The following is a 16,443-nucleotide window of genomic DNA, read 5'->3' as shown; positions in this document are numbered from 1 at the left end:
GAGCTGGTTGTGGGCAGAGAAGAGATCTCTCTTGCTATAAGGGTTGAAAGGTAAGGGGAGGCAAAGCTATGGAGGGCTTTGATGGCAACCATAAAGAGTTTGTGCTGGTTCTGGGAGCAAACAGGAAGCCAGTGTATTAATTTAAAGAGAGACATCACCTGGAATATATCCATGGAGGTGCCTTATATTCAGTGCTTGCTTTGGTTTAAAAATGAGGCGGCAGTCCTCATATATTGATAAAACAGCCATGGGTGCCTGCACAAAGTGGCTTCTATGAGTAGCAAAAAAAGAGGTGACAGTACTCCACACCAGTGTCATTAAAAAAACAAAAAGCTCTGCTTCTATTGATCCAGACGGTGTTTTTTTTCTTGGCTGGCATTGTTTTCTCAAACTGGCAACAGTTCTTCAAAGTCTGGAGGCCTTTTCCAGCCCTGCCTTTTCAGTGGCGGTGCCACAGTTATGGAGTGCCCTACCCAGAGAAGCTTGCCTGGTGCCTACAGAGTGCTCTTTCTGGTGTCACGTAAAGACTTCTTTTTATTTCCCCCATGTTGTTAAGTGTACTTTTAGCAATTGGTGCTCATTATTTTCCCCTGTGCTGGTTTTTAGGAAATCCCAAATTGATTTTATGTTGTTCTGTCCTGGTTTTTAAAGTGGATTTTGATGTGTTTTTTTATGCTGCTGTTTGTGCTTTTGCCTTGATTGTATTCATATAGTTTTAGTATATGCTCTGATGTGCTTGAGGGTACTTCTATAATGTTTCGTGTTCTACTCAAGAGGACTCAGTCGAATGGCCAGTATATCATTGTCAAAATAAATTCTAGATACCTGGGATAGTACCTGACCAAGATTATTTAGCTCTTTCATTCAAGAGTAGTGCCACTCACCAGCCAGCCCTCCACAGTGCTATCTAGCCTTAAAGCAGGTGAGCTACTACTACAGGTACATGTAGAGCAAATAGCTTCAGACGACTCAAGCAAGGAAACCAAATCGCACAGCAGAGGGCAAGTTAAAAGGAAAGAAGAAGAAACTAATCTGCCCTGGAGAGAAGGGTTCAAAATGAACCAGTTCTTGTAGGCTGCCCCAAAGTGCTTATGTAGTAGATCAGGAGCTACTGGTAGATTTCTGAGTAATCTGCAGTAGATCAGCCAACTATTCTGACTTCCAAATGTTTTACAACAACAATGACTTTTCCTCCACTTAAGTTAGGCTGCTGAAGCGAAGGCTAACCAGGAGTGGACTTTTTTTGTGAAAGCTTAGTTCAGTTTTACTGCTCGGAATGCGCCCGGAGGTGCCCTGTTGAGATTGTCAGGATGCTGAATTCTGTGCTCCTCTTTTTCTCAGATGAAGCAGTGTAGCAGTGGGGAACACAAAGCTCTAAGTTAAAGACACTAAGTTTTGGAAACCATGATCTTCTTGTAAAAGTGCTTTGGTGTTTTGTGCCTCAGTAGACCTGCCTTTGCCAATCTGGTGTCCAGCCATGCTGACTGAGGTTGATGGGACTTCAAAACATCTGAAGGGCACCAGGTTGCTGAAGGCTGGCATAGACTCATGTGCCATTTGTCACCGTCTAGGAATTCTACATTTATACAAGCAAGAAATGAGGACTGACAAGTCCCGAGATCATTCAATGTGCCACACCACTTCAGAGTACAGATGAGGGCAAATCACATTTTTAGTACTCCTCTATGCAAAACAAACAAACAACACATAAACAACAAACTTTCATGAACTATGATCCACTTCATCTGAGGCACAATGAAGTGTTAGTCCACAAGGTCTATGCCATAATATAATTTGTTAGTACTCAAGGTGCCACAAGAATCTTTGGGCACTTTCTCATGCCAGTTTATTGTAGACTAACGCCCTGTCTATCTAATGCACCATACATTTAAAACACTCTCCTACTACTTTGGACAGTCATGGCTTCCCCCAAAGAATCCTGGGAACTGTAGTTTGTTAAGGGTACTGAGAGTTGTCAGGATACCCTGTCTCCGTCACAGAGCCACATTTCTCAGAGGAGTTTAACAATAAATCCCTCTTCCCAGAAAACTGAGGGGAATAGGAGTCTCTTCATAACTCTCCCAGCACTCTTAACTACAGTTCTTAGGATTCTCTGGGGGAAGCCGTGATTGTTTCAAGTGGTAGAAGAGTGCTTTAAATATATAGTGCAGTGTGTTGTTCATGCATACATGTTTTTTGCAGTGTCCACGTAATGTCACCCTCATCAAATGCCGTCCCATAGCTTTTCCCCGCCATGTAATCTGGATTTACCATTTCTGTGTGTGGGGTGGTGTACGTTGCAGATTTTCAGTGGAAACAGTAAATCCAGATGAAATGGGAAAGTTAAATGGGACAGTGTATTGATGAGGACAACAGCATGTAGGCTCTGTGCAAAACATGCATGCATGAGCAGCACTGAGCCCACAATCAACTGCCCATGTAGAAGCAGCCATTGCTGTTGTTTCTGCAAGAAAATAATAATGGTATCCCCCTGTAAATTGTTAAGATTGTTAAATTTATAAAGGTAGCATAGCAGTTAGAGGGCTGGTTGGAATTGTTCTCTCTTATTTCCTAATTACAGAGTGTTATGTGGAGGGCCATTCAAAAATAGTATCCACCAGCAGAATTCTGAGTGGTTCAAGCCATTCTCCCACCACAGCACTCTACCACCTCATTCTGTTGTATAGGGAGATCTGATCTCCATTATTGTCACAAGTGCCAAAACAACTTCTCCTCCATCTTATAGCTAGGGGAACCACTTGCCCTCCCGTGCTGAAATTCACCACCGCCACAAGCAGATGTACCCTTCGTCTCATTTTTAAGGATGTAATAGCAAAGAAGGATGTGACAGAGGTAGAGGTGATAACAAATTTGCTGCCTTGTACACTTCTGTGGAATGATGATTCTGAACATTTCTACAATGAACTTTCTACTTACATCCAAATGCATCAAATATTTTTTAATAAAAGAAGCCTAGGGAAACACGACCCCCACTCAACATTGCACAAATGAAAACAGAGACACGCTTGCATATGTGAGAATGTCCCTTTTCTTACACTAAGAATCATTATATGACTTGCTCTTTCACTTGTACCCCCCATTAGGCACTGTGGAAGGTTTTTCCCCAGCTGCTAGACAATGACTTTACAGCATGATCCTACATTTTGCATTGTGGTCAGTGGGGCTCATTTCCCAGTAAGCGTATTTAGGAATGTAGCCTGATTTACTCTGTCCTACATGGGCATTTGAAGAAGGTGCTTTAGTATGCTGACAGTTACAATTTTTTAAACCGAATAATATTTGGTAGAATGCTCAATCCCATAATAGATCTGACTGTGGTCATTATTGAGTAATTGCAACTCAAACACATTCAACAATATTTACAATGTGGACAGGCGGTTATTGCAGGAACAGAAAAGAAGGGAAGAGAAGCTCTGCACCAGCCATCTAGCCATGTGCCTCCATTTACATGCATGTGTATTAGAATATCAAGGCATTTTCCCCAGAAGGTTAAAGTCAAAGACCCAAGCGGGGGTCCAGAACGAGAACAACTCCTGCGCACATGTGAAATTTCTACAAACATATCCTAACATCATCTAAAAGCAAAATAAGGACAAAATATCGCAGTGATTTATTAGGCACAGACTCCAGGGGGGAAAAGGGATAGTCCCTGATTGATAAAGTCAGTTTGAGTATATGGTAGAACAGGCTGCGCCCCAGGTTGATGGCAGTATGGGGAGGCCAGGAAAACTGATTGCTAAACACAGCATCTCTCTGAGTTCCTGGAAAGGAATTCTGGGGGGGGTGGGGGAGAAGAGAGAAAGTGTGTTCAGGGATCCTGGATGGGTTAGAAGGATTGCCCTAGATTCTCCCTACCCCCGTTTTGCCCACAATCAGAACTGGCAAGAGAGGAAAACAAGACAGGGCTCGCTAACTAGAGAGGCTGGTCCTTGCAACCAAAAGAGCGCACGTCTCCTTTTATCAATGGCCATAATGCCCTCCATGACTCAAAGCGGTGGCTGTGAAAAGCACAGGGCTGGTTCAAACTTTCTTGGGGTCTCCATGGGAACCAGCCCTGCCGGGAGGCCTTTTCTTACTTTCCTCCTTTTCCTCTTTTGTCGATGGTTGTTGTTGTTGTTTGTGTCATTAAAACTTCCTTTCTCAAGAACTGGGAGTGAACCTCTACTTGGCCTCTGTTACAGACCCCCCCTGCTTTTCCCTCTGCTCCTGCTGCCGCCACTGATCAATCTGACCTCCTCCCTCACCCTAGTGTGCACACAGCAACTGCTACAACTGTCCTATTTTTTATTTATTACCCTCTTTTATATACTCAAACTGCTTTACCATTTAAAGCTTCACTGGCACATCATTCCCAAACATGAAACCTTTTCCCTGTTGCTGTTCATTAGAATTCCTAATCAGTCCTCATGCTAATGTTCCTCCTGAGTAAGGCAACCATGTTTTATTTTGTTTTGTTCCTGAAAGGTCTCCAGAAACTGTAAGACCTGCATGACAGGCAGGAATTCAACAGGTGAAGCTTTCCTTAATGCTGAGCTGAAAAAAAATCATGTTGATTTCTGTGGTTGGTCCTGCAGTTGTTAACAACATGCCAAGGGAGGGAAGAAAAAGTGGCAACTCTGATGTAAGCTACTGCCATCCTCATCATACAGCTGGACCACAAAGGGTGACATCAAAACATTTGCCTCAGATTCTCCCTGTGTGTCGAAATCTGATAGGTAAGCTACTGAGCCTATTTTGGCTCTCAAAATCTGTGCTAAAGTTTCTTAAAAGAATGGAACAAGGAAAAACTGTTTCAGGAAGTGGCCTCGCCATCTCTTGTCAATATTAATGAGCACTGGCCTGGACAGAAATGGTGAGGGAAAGAGAGATGGACTTGCATCTGGGAGACCTGGGTTCAAATCACATCCCTGTCTGGGCTTTACAGTGGGATTTGGACCTATCCACAAAATGGGAATAAAAGTTGCCTGCTCACTGAGCTATGCCTACTGCTTTGGGTTAAATAATAATAACAACACTACAAAAATGCAGCCCAAATTCTGACCAAGGATAGGTGATGCGTGCAAATTGAGCATATCTCCACACATTTCTTAAATTTGCCCAACATATTTTACTTGCTAGTCAGAGAGAGGGATCAAGCAAGGGAAGCACTGAAGATCTACTCACTCAAGTCTGGAAACTCTGCTTTGCCCCTTCCTAGGCCTCTGAAGGTGTTCCAGGCAATGACAACACACTTCCAAGCCTATCTTTGCAGGTGTAAGGGCTAGAAACTCCCTTAGGATGATGATGTTGATGCAATATTCTTCACCCAATACCACATTCTGGATGGAACTGTAAGAAACACACAGGTTTGCCTACCAAAAACGGTTGCTGCAAGGGCAATATAATAAAGATTGTCAAGTGCTGTACCAATTTAAAACATGTTATGTATTTAAAGACCATCAGAACAGCCCTGCTGGATCAGACCAAAGATCCACCATCCTAATCCCTTTAAAAAGGCATCTAAACGAGTGACTATTTCCACCGCTTGGGGCAGTGATCAGCAGCACTGAGAGGACTCACCTATGATGACCTCAGCATCACAGATCTTTTGGTCTACTGCTTGGCTCTGCCTTATAAGAGCGGACACATCTCCTTACCCCTTTTGGATTTTAGTGACAACTCTGGGTCTTACTTTTGTGCCTATGTCCAGTTTAAACTAAATGTTACAAAAGGATTGATTCCTTTGATTGTTATTGGCAATTAAATTAAACCAGGTAAGTTTTGTAAGAAGTGAGCAGTCAAAGTAAAAACCCTTTGCAAGATTTCAGCTTCTGTGCATGTTAACCAGCATCGGTTAAGCAACATAAGCAAGAGAAGCACTACGAGCTTACTAGAATGGAAGGAGCCTCCTTGCATGTGCCCTTAACTAAACAGAAATCTACAGGGATTTTTTTCTAATGCGCAAGGCTCCCTAGTGTGAATAGAATGGCATTCAAAACCAGCATTTCTGGTCACTTCCAGTTGCACACTTATGTATGTGTTATTACCTTCCTAACAATGGCACAAGCTGTTTGAGAGTGGGCAGATTGCCTCAGGAGATGGTGAGCTCTCCTTTGTTTGAGATATTTAAGCAGAGACTGGACAGCCTTCTGCTAGAGATGCTATAGTTGCATCCTGCACTGTAGATCCTGCATTGAGCAGGAGTTGGACTAAATGACCTTCAACATCCCTCCCAGCTATATGATTCTATCTACGAAAAGCCGCCATAGCACCACTTTGTGATGGCAACTGTCTTGCTACAAATTATCCCTCCAGATGAGCACCTGCATGGTATGAAGAAAATATGTAGACATCCCCTCCCCCCCTTAATACTAGAACTCAGGGTCAACAATTGATCAGCAGTAAATTGAGGACAGGAAAAAAATCAGTATTTTTTTCTCTCCACACAATCCATAATTCACTTGTGGCATTCACTGCCACAAGGTGTGGTAGGGGCTACTGGCTTAGATAGCTTTAAAAGGACATTAGACAAATTCATGGAGAAGGAGGAAAAAATCTAAATAGAGCCTCCATGTTCAAATGCAGTATACCTCTGAATACCCAGTTGCTGGGGGCAACAATGGGAGAAGTCTGTTGCCTTCATGCTCTGCTTGGGGGCTTCCCAGCAGCATCTGGTTGGCCACTACTGGACACAAATGCTGAACCCTTTTGTCTGATACAGCGGGGCTCTTCTAATGGGAGTACAATGCATAAAGGAAAAAAAGTTCTCTTATTATGGGAGTACAATGCATAAAGGAAAAAAGTGCAGATTTTTAAAAGTTTATTTAAAAAAACACCCAACAATTGTTGGTTTGTCTGGCCAGAGCAAGCATTTTGTGAATTTACAGTGGTATTTTATTTGAGAGGGTATAGTGCCACCAAGTGGATTCTATGATAAACTGATGTATCAAATTTTTGTTTCTTGCAAGACATTCTTATCTTTTTAACTGGGGTGTCACATCCACACCATACATTTAAAGCACATGACCTTCCCCAAAGAATGCTGGGAACTGTAGTTTACCCCTACAGAGCTACAATTTCCCAGCACTCTTAATAAGCTGCAGCTCCCAGGATTCTTTGGGGGAAGCCATGTGCTTTCAGTGTTATAGTGTGGGTGTAACCAACTCTGCTTACATTTATAAGACTAGAACTTTCACAAGCTTAGGGGGCTCAGGGCAGGCTGCATGTATCTCAGCTATCTGTCCTCCGACACCTCGCTTGTCACTCATTCAACACTCTGCCTGGCACTACTCACTGCCCTCTCAAACAAATGCTGAAAGGCAGCAGTAGTGATGCCATCATGCATTATGTGAGTATATATATCCCCATAAAATACTTAATTGTGTGGATTTTAGTTCGGGGGAGTATTCCTGCTCACACTCTGCATGGCTGCTACTGTGGGTTTTCACTCTTCTCAAGGTTTTCATTCCTTTTACTTCTTTGGTGCGGCAGCTTAGAGTTAAGGCTCCTGTGCAGTAAGAAGGCTCAACAAAACTGGCTGTCTTGTTTCCAGCTTTTTGCCATCCTTACTTTGTTGGGCTATAGGTACATGATCTAAAAAGGGATGGGGTGGGAGAGAATGAAGCGCTTTGTCTGTTCCTAATGATTCTGTGGTAATCCTAATAGATTCTGTGGTAACACAAAGCAAATGAGCACAAAGTATCAAACGGTCGTTGCTTGAACCAAACTGAATGCATATTGCAGTTTGAAAATCTACTCGGCAGATCCCTGGGGCTTATATTTTAGTTAGGTGATACTGCCGCCTGGTGGAGAAGACATGGTCCTACTTAAAACAAAATTGTAGGATATGCCTCAATAAGAACTGCAAAAGGCACTTGGCAAACTGAAAAGAGCTATAGAATAAGTAGAAGAAGTTGGGATGGAGGAAGGGGGCTTTCATAATCTCTTTCCATAATATTAGTGGGGGGTGGATGTGTACCTTATGTACCTTATGACAGGGTAGCCAACATGGTGACCTCCAGATGTTTTGGACTACAATTCCCATCAGCCCCAGTCAGCATGGACAATGGCCAGGGATGACGAGTGCTGTAGTCCACAACAACTGGAGAGTATCACACTGGCTGCCCCTACCTTATGGACTATGTAGAATGGGACTGACCAATTAAAAGCCCATGGGCTGGTTTAGGATCCTGAAGCAACCATAACTAGCCATGAGCAGAATAACCAAATTTAATAAAGATGTGGGTTTGGGGGGTTGTTTGTTTGCATTATTGCAGACTACTGCACTTTTAAGGAAGTGATCAAAGGACCAATCTGTTTCTGAAAGGCATGATCTGTCAGGAAGCAGATTAGTTCTCCAGCCCTGCCCCCACTGGTGACCTCATGCCACCTGAATGCATGCACTCCATGCATGTGATGCCTTGTTGCTGCAAGATGAGGTTAACTTTATAAGAGATCCCAGTCATATATGGAGTGAGGGGTTTCATCCCCCAGATTAATTCTGGGTATCAGGGAAAAGCTGCTTTAGGAAGATCCCTCTGTGACTCGTTGTGACCAGTTTGTTAGTCACTTTCCAAATAAACCTGCTTGTATTCATTCTGACTTGGATGACAAGGATAATGCAGAACCCTTGCATGTACATGCAGCAACTGCTTGTGCTATTGTTTTAAAAAACTTTGAACAAGTTCAAATCTCCAGGGCCTGATGAACTGCATGCCAGAGTATTAAAGGAACTGGCTGAAGAACTCTTAGAACCGCTGTCTATTATCTTTGAGAAATCGTGGAGGACAGATGAAGTGCTGGATAACTGGAGGAGAGCCAATGTTGTCCCTATATTCAAAAAGGGCAAAAAGGAGGAACCTGGGAACTACAAATCAGTCAGCCTGACATTAATCCCTTGGAAAATTCTGGAGCAGATTATAAAGCAGTCAGTCTTAAGCACCTTGAAAACAATGACATGATCACTAGAAACCAGCATGGATTTGTCAAGAACAAATCCTGCCAGACTGATCTTACCTCATTTTTTGATCGTTAACCTCCCTTGTAGACTGTGGGAATGCTGTGGACATAATATACTGTATCTCGACTGCAGCAAACCTTTTGACAAAATGCCCCATGATATGCTGATTGACAAGCTAGCTAAATGAGGGCTGGGTGGAACAACTATCAGGTGGATCCACAGTTGGCTACAGAATCGTACTCAAAGAGTGCTTATTAATAGCTCCTTCTCAGACTGGGGGAGGTAACGTGGGGTACTGCAGGGCTTGGTCCTGGGCCCAGTGCTCTTCAACATTTGTATTAATGACTTGGATGAGAAGGTGCAGGGAATGCTTATCAAATTTGCAGATGATACAAAATTGGGAGGGATAGTTAATACCCTGAAGGGCAGAAACAAAATTCAAAGTGATCTTGATAGGCTGGAGCATTGGGCTGAAAACAACAGAATGAAATTTAACAGGGTTAAGTGCAAAATTCTACACTTAAGAAAAAGAAGCCAAGTGCACAAGTAGTATTGGTTCCACGATACTACATACAAGAAGGATCTTGAAATTCCTGTTGATCACAAGCTGAATATGAGCCAACAGTGTGATGTGGGTGCATAAAAGGCAAATGCTATTTTAGGCTATATTAACAGAAGTATAGTTTCCAAATCGCGTGAAGTACTAGTTCCCTTCTATTCGCCAATGATTGGGCCTCATCTTGAGTACTGTGTCCAATCCTGGACACCACACTTTAAGAAGGATGCAGAGAAACTGGAACAAGTTCAGAGGAAGGCAACAAGGATGATCAGAGAACTGGAAACAAAACCCTGTGAGAAGAGACTGAAAGAACTGGGCATATTTAGCCTTGAGAAGAGAAGACTGAGGGGAGATATGATAGCACTCTTCAAGTACTTTAGAAGGTGTCACACAGAGGATGGCCGGGATCTCTTCTTGATAGTCCCAGAGTGCAGGACACAGAATAATGGGCTCAAGTTACAGGAAGCCAAAGTTCGGCTGAACATCAGGAAAAGCTTCCTGTTAGAGCTGTACAACAATGGAACCAATGACCTAGGGAGGTGGTGGGCTCTCGAACATTGGTGGCATTCAAGAGGCAGCTGGACAGTCACCTGTTGGGTATGCTTTAAGTTGAATTCCTGCATTGAGCAGGGGGTTAGACTCAGTGGCTATATAGGCCCCTTCCAACTCAATTCTATGAGTTTATTATTCTCAATCTGTACAGCCCAAGGCATGGGCAAGATCCTAAGATGGGCTTGACCTTTGTAAACTTGACCTTTGCCCTTCCTAGGAGATAAAAGCAGCCAGAGGGAGACTGGCTGGACAACCATGGTCAACACCTCCTTGGGAGGGAGAGCACCATGGCAGCTGCAGAAAGTTCATTTTTTAAAAGCCCTCTCTAAATCCTACCACACAGTCACTTTCCAATATTTCATTCTTGGGCATCCCACCTAGAAGATTTCTTGGATGATATGGATTATCTTGATCTATTCCAGTCTGGGTTTCAGGCCTGTTTTTGGGATAGAGGCAGACTTGGTCACTCCAGTGGATGACCTTCACTGGGCAGGGGCAGCACATTGCAGTACAGCAGCTTTTGATACCATTGATAGCTTTTGATACCATTCTGGACTCTTCCATTGGGATGGAAGGCATCATTTTATGCTGCTTCCAATCCTTCATGGAGCAGCAGTTCCAGAAGATGGTGCTGGGGGACTCCTGTTTGGCACCTTGATCTTTGGCCTGTAGGGGCCCACAGGGTTCTATTTCATCTCCCTTGCTGTTTAAACATCTACACAAAACCACAGTGAGAGGTTATCTGAGTTTAGGGGACAGGGTTACCAATTATATTTTACATAAACTGCTTATAGATTTCTTTTTATATTAAGCAATATCTACATTTTACATAAATAAATATAAAACAGATAATAGCACTGGGCCAAAATTTCCCGCAAAATAATTTTCTCACATTGAATTTTTCTTGTTTGGGCTCCCTCCAAACTTTTGGAAAATCACACACACAAACTATTCAGTGAAATCCTCCTCCCCTTCTGTGAATAAAGTGACATAGTTGTAGATCCAGGTTTTTTTTAATGTTGTTGAATGAAGCCATGGGAAAACTGGCCCCTATTCCATCCACTCAACCCACTGCTTCTTTCCTTCACAATTATGAACTAATTCAAAAGGTAAAAGTGTCCCCGCACTTATAGTGCGAGTCGTTTCAGACTCTTAGGGTGACGTCTTGCGACGTTTACTAGGCAGACCGTATATATGGGGTGGGATTGCCAGTAAAACAGTATAATTCAGTAGTAATTGAACCAACATTTATTAGAAGAGAATTTTCTGATAATTTTATTTTCTGCCCATCCCAAAACTGTTGGTGAATTGTCACCCAGTTTCACCACCCCCAAATAGGATTGAGCATTTTGGGGAGGGCTTTTTCACACAGCCCTAGATGACATCCAACTCTCTCTCCCCCCCTTTCTGTCACATTATTGGGGCCAAATTGGTGCTTGAGGCCAATAATGGTCAGGTCTGAGCCATGATCAACAGTCAGACGTGAGCTGGGTGCCAGGAATTGAGCCCAGGGAATTGGAGCTGAGGAACTCGGCCATTAGAACAAAGGAACAAGCCAAAATCAGAGCTGTGGCACAAGCCAAAATAATAAAGCCAAAGAATACACCAATACCAAGAAGACTTATTGCTCAGGGAAGGGACTGGCCCAAACAGGAAGCCCTTTATAATCCTTCCTGCCTAGGAGGGTCCAGTGACCAGTGAGGGCAGGCAGGACTAGTTCAGGGCTTGAGAGTATTTGACTGCCTAGCCCAAGTGTGGGGAACCGTTTGCTTGCCAGATTTTGCTGAACTACAGCTCCCATCATCCTTGGCAACTGGCCATGCTTCCTGGGGCCGATGACAGTTGTAGTTCAGCAATTTATGGAGGGCCAAAGTTTCGCCACACCTGGCCTAGACAGCTGCTCCAAACCACATGGGGCAAATGTATACAGATCACAAGGTTCCCAGTTTGAACCCTGGCAGCTCCTAACAGTAATGATCTGGGTGGGGGCAAACAAACTGAAACTTAATCCAGATAAGACAGAGGTGATTCTGCTCAGTAGAATTGCTGGAGTTCAGACTGTCTTTGATGAGGTAACACTCCCCTTGAGAATGCAGGTTTACATCAGGGATTCTTCTAGATTCAGCTCTGGATGTCTTGTTGCAGCTAAAAGTACTTTTGTTCAATTTAGCCTAATGTGGCGGACTGATGGTGGCTCATGCTTTAGTTAGATCACTGCAATACCTGGAGCCAATTTAGTTGGATTACTGCAATACCCGGAGCTGCTGTTGAAAAGTGTCTGGAAACTTCACTCGGTAGCAAGACTGTTGAATGGAGCCAGTTATTTGGACCATCATCATCAGACTTCATTATTGGACAGCTTCACTGGTTTCCAATCCATTTCCAGGCCCAGTGCTGGTTTCTGTCCGGTCGTGGTGAAGCAAAGCCCATAGGTGGGTCAGGCAAATACAAGTCCAGCAATCAATCTGGGTCAGGAGGTGAGCACATAGGCAATAAACACACAGTCAAGGTTCAGTCACTCAGGATGAGCGATGGTGGCTGGTGCCCACTACACCTGGGGGGCTGCTAAGAGTTCATGGGGAGTGGCCAATGAGAGGCTATAGGAGCATGGCCAGGTTGTTCTGGTTTTCTCCCCATTCTCCTTCCTTGAAAAGATACTGCAGACACTTAAGCTTTGCTGTTTTACAAATAGTTTGCACCTAATTAAATTGAAAAATGTCTTACTTTATATTGTTCATCTTATTTTACATTATTTAGTTGTTATTTACTGATTTTAATGTTTTTTAATGGTGAGCAGTCTTGGGCATTTTTAATGAAAAGCAGGAGACCAATATTTTTATTTCTCTTTTTTTCTTGATTTTACAGATTTGTTTACAAAAAAGAATTTACAAATAAAAGAGGAGCGAAAGGAAAAGAAGCAGGGTTACTTGATATTATATACAATTAAACAATGGATGTAAATTAAGTAGTTAAGTAAAATTAAAAGGGGGTCCCGTGCTCATAAAGGTTGGGAACCACTGATGTAGTACTTAGAGTGATGCGTTAGGAGTGGGAAGGCCCACTTCAAATTCCTGTTTGCCCATGAAACTCACTAAGCAGCCTTGGGCCACTCTATCTCTTAATCAAACTTTCCTCACTGGTTTGTTATGAGAATAAAATGGAGGGGCAGGGGGAATAAACATGTATTTGAGTTTTGGAAGGAACAGTGAGATGAAAATAAAATTAAAAGATTGCCCATGTGGTTCCTTATCATGATTGATTCCAGGTAGGGATGCTTCTCGCTGAATTGGGACATTGGTTTGCTGTGAATTACATCTTTCAAAATAAATTTTTTAATTGGATTTCAGTTTCCAAAAATGTCATCCCAGCGTCATTCAGTGACTGCCTTCGAACTCAGACACCTGTGCCTAGGGGACAGGACTTCCCAGTTTTGAAGGCAGGACTTCTGGAAAACTTGAGCTTCAGAACCTCTCCCAGTCCTTTTCTTCACAAAGCTGTTTGTGAAGAACTGTAGGAAGTAAAGAGCAGTGACTGATAAGCTTCACCTGATGCTTCAGAGTGCAGAATTATAATGCCACAGCATTTCCACATTTATTCTATAGACCTTTACCTATAGTGAGGGCCTGTCCCATTTTACTAACTGAAGTGATGGTCAAGATGGCATTTCCCCCATTCCATGCTGACCAGACTAGCAGTTGAATCTTACTTCAACGTTGGCTTTGGGGCAGATCCTCCACTGCACCCAAGGATAGCAGTCTAGCTTTGGAGGTGCAGGGCAAGCCACATGGCTCGCATAGCAATATCCACTCTCTGTCTCTCAGCACTACCTCCTGAGGCAGCTATTTCACCCTGCCTAATGGTAGGGCTGGCCCTGACTATAGTGCTCACCTGAACATGAACAGTCTGATATTCACTCCGTTCGTGGCTAGGGATGGAATGTGTGGGTATTGCAGTTGGGTATTGTGGTCACATCCACACCATACATTTAAAGTGCAAGGCTTCCCCCAAAGAATCCTAGGAACTGTAGCTTACCTCTCACAGAGCTACAATTCCCAGCACCCTTAGCAAACTAGAGTTCCCAGGATTCTTTGGGGAAAGCCATGCACTTTAATATATGGTGTGAATGTTTTGGAATGTAGGTTAGCATCAATAATGACAATTAGCAAGTATGGTCAGCTAGGTTTACTAGGACTACCAGGGCTGAGGAGACAGGGGGTGGGAGAGACCCTGTCAGCGTATAACGGCTCAGAGATCTGCACCGGTTGCCAATTTACCAGGTCATGTTCAAAGTGTTACTATCAGGGGTGTAGTCATCCAGGTTCTCAGGGGGTCTTAGGCCCTTTACCTTTTTGAGAAAAGGGTCTCAGCAGGGTCCCTATGTCTTCAGCATCCTGTGAGACAATCAACATGAAAGGGGAGTGTGTTAGCCACTGAGAAGAGTCTTCTAACATGATCCCTTGTCCTTTCTTGCTGATTGGAGCCAATCAGAGTGAAAGGAGATGAATCAGCCATTGAGAAGACTCTTCTCAACAGCTAACACTCCCCTTTCATGCTTTTTGGCTCCTGTTGTTGTGGGAGAAGGCATTAACAAGGGTCTCATTCTCAACCCAGCAGCAAAAAAGGGGGGCATGGTTGTGACTAACATGAAGGGACCCTGCCACTATACTACTGGTTACTATTGGTATATAGAGACCTTAACAACTTGGGACTAGTTTACTTGTAGGAATGTGCCCACGTGAGTGCTTTGATCTGTGGAACTGGCCCTGTTACAGGTGCTACATAATGCTCTTTCTGCACTTGTAAGAAATTGTTCTTTTAGTGTGGCAGCACCTACTCTTTGGAACTCCCTGCCTACTGTCATCAGGCAGGCGCCTTCGCTATATTCTTTTTTTAGCGCCTACTTTTTTGTTTGTATGTTTAGGCATGCCTATCCAGACAGATAGATGCTGATGTGTTTTAACCCTTTTAGTCTGTTGCTATGTAATTGTTTTTTAAAAAAAAAAAATTACTTGTTTTTAACTGTTTTATTGATAATTTTAATTTATTTATTTATTTATTTATTGTATTTATATACCGCCCCATAGTCGAAGCTCTCTGGGCAGTTTACAGTAACTAAAAACATCAAAAACAAATATACAAATTTAAAACACATCTTTTAAAAACAATTTAAAACAATTTTAAAAAATTAAAACAATTTAAAAACACATGCTAAAATGCCTGGGAGAAGAGGAAAGTCTTGACCTGGTGCCAAAAAGATAACAGTGGTGGCGCCAGGCGCACCTCGTCACAAAGATCATTCCATAATTTGGGGGCCACCTCTCCCTTGTTGCCACCCTCCAAGTTTCCCTCGGAGTAGGCACCCGGAGAAGGGCCTTAGATGTTGAGCGTAGTGTATGGGTGGGTTTGTATCGGGAGATGCGTTCCATCAGGTATTGTGGTCCCAAGCCGTGTAAGGCTTTATAGGTCAAAACCAGCACCTTGAATCGAGCTTGGAAACATACATTGTTTTTTTTGTAAACTGCCAAAGTTTTTAACAATCAAGCAGTATAAAAATTCTGTTAAATAAAATAAGTTAACAGGCACAAACATTTATTAATATGACTCAGACATGGCAAAGCACAATGTATGCTTTATGACCAGAACTATTAGTAGTAGACCCCAGCTCACAGAACTGTATTAAATGTTACTAATGAAGTAGTTTACAAATGCAGTAGTAATAAAAATGTTAAGTTTATTATCTTCACATGGGTTTGTGAACAGCGTTATTTCTAATAAACATATTAACTGTCCCTTCTGATACATTTCTTTCATTTGTTTTGAGTCTTTCTCACCCTAAGTTAAACTTAAGTCACTTCAAAGCTTGTTTAAAGAAAGCAGTAAAATTTGGTTTGTAGGAAGATTTAGGGAGGGTCCCCAATCATGCGTCTTGTCCCAGGCCCAGTACCAGCTCTCAGTGGCCCTGAGGACTACTGGAATAGCTTTAGAAGTAGGGTTATCACTTGTCTCAGGAGTCTTTTTCTTAGGGTCTGTCTGGGAGCAATAAAATCTCAGAGTGAGCTAATAGAATAAAGGAGGCAGGCTATTTTGTGCTTTGTTGAGAACTTTTGCTATTTGTTCCACACCGCCATTTCGATCAAGCGCCACTTGTCCATCGCTAGGCATAGCTAAGCTCTGCCCCATGAGGCACCGCTCCTATTCCACCCCACCCCACTCCTCAGTCTGCCAGCCGGAGTCTCCAGGTCTGAGACTTCACAGGCCTGGCAACCCTAGCAGTCATTCCTCTAGTAGTAGTAGTAGTAGTAGTAGTAGTAGTAGTAATTACTACTCCCAAGTGTGGAGTAGGGGGTAGAATGCTGAACTTGGATGAAAGAGA

This window comes from Rhineura floridana, chromosome 11 (genome assembly GCF_030035675.1).
Source record: "Rhineura floridana isolate rRhiFlo1 chromosome 11, rRhiFlo1.hap2, whole genome shotgun sequence".
Taxonomy (NCBI): Eukaryota; Metazoa; Chordata; class Lepidosauria; order Squamata; family Rhineuridae; genus Rhineura; species Rhineura floridana.
Note: the sequence above shows the minus strand (reverse complement) of the source record.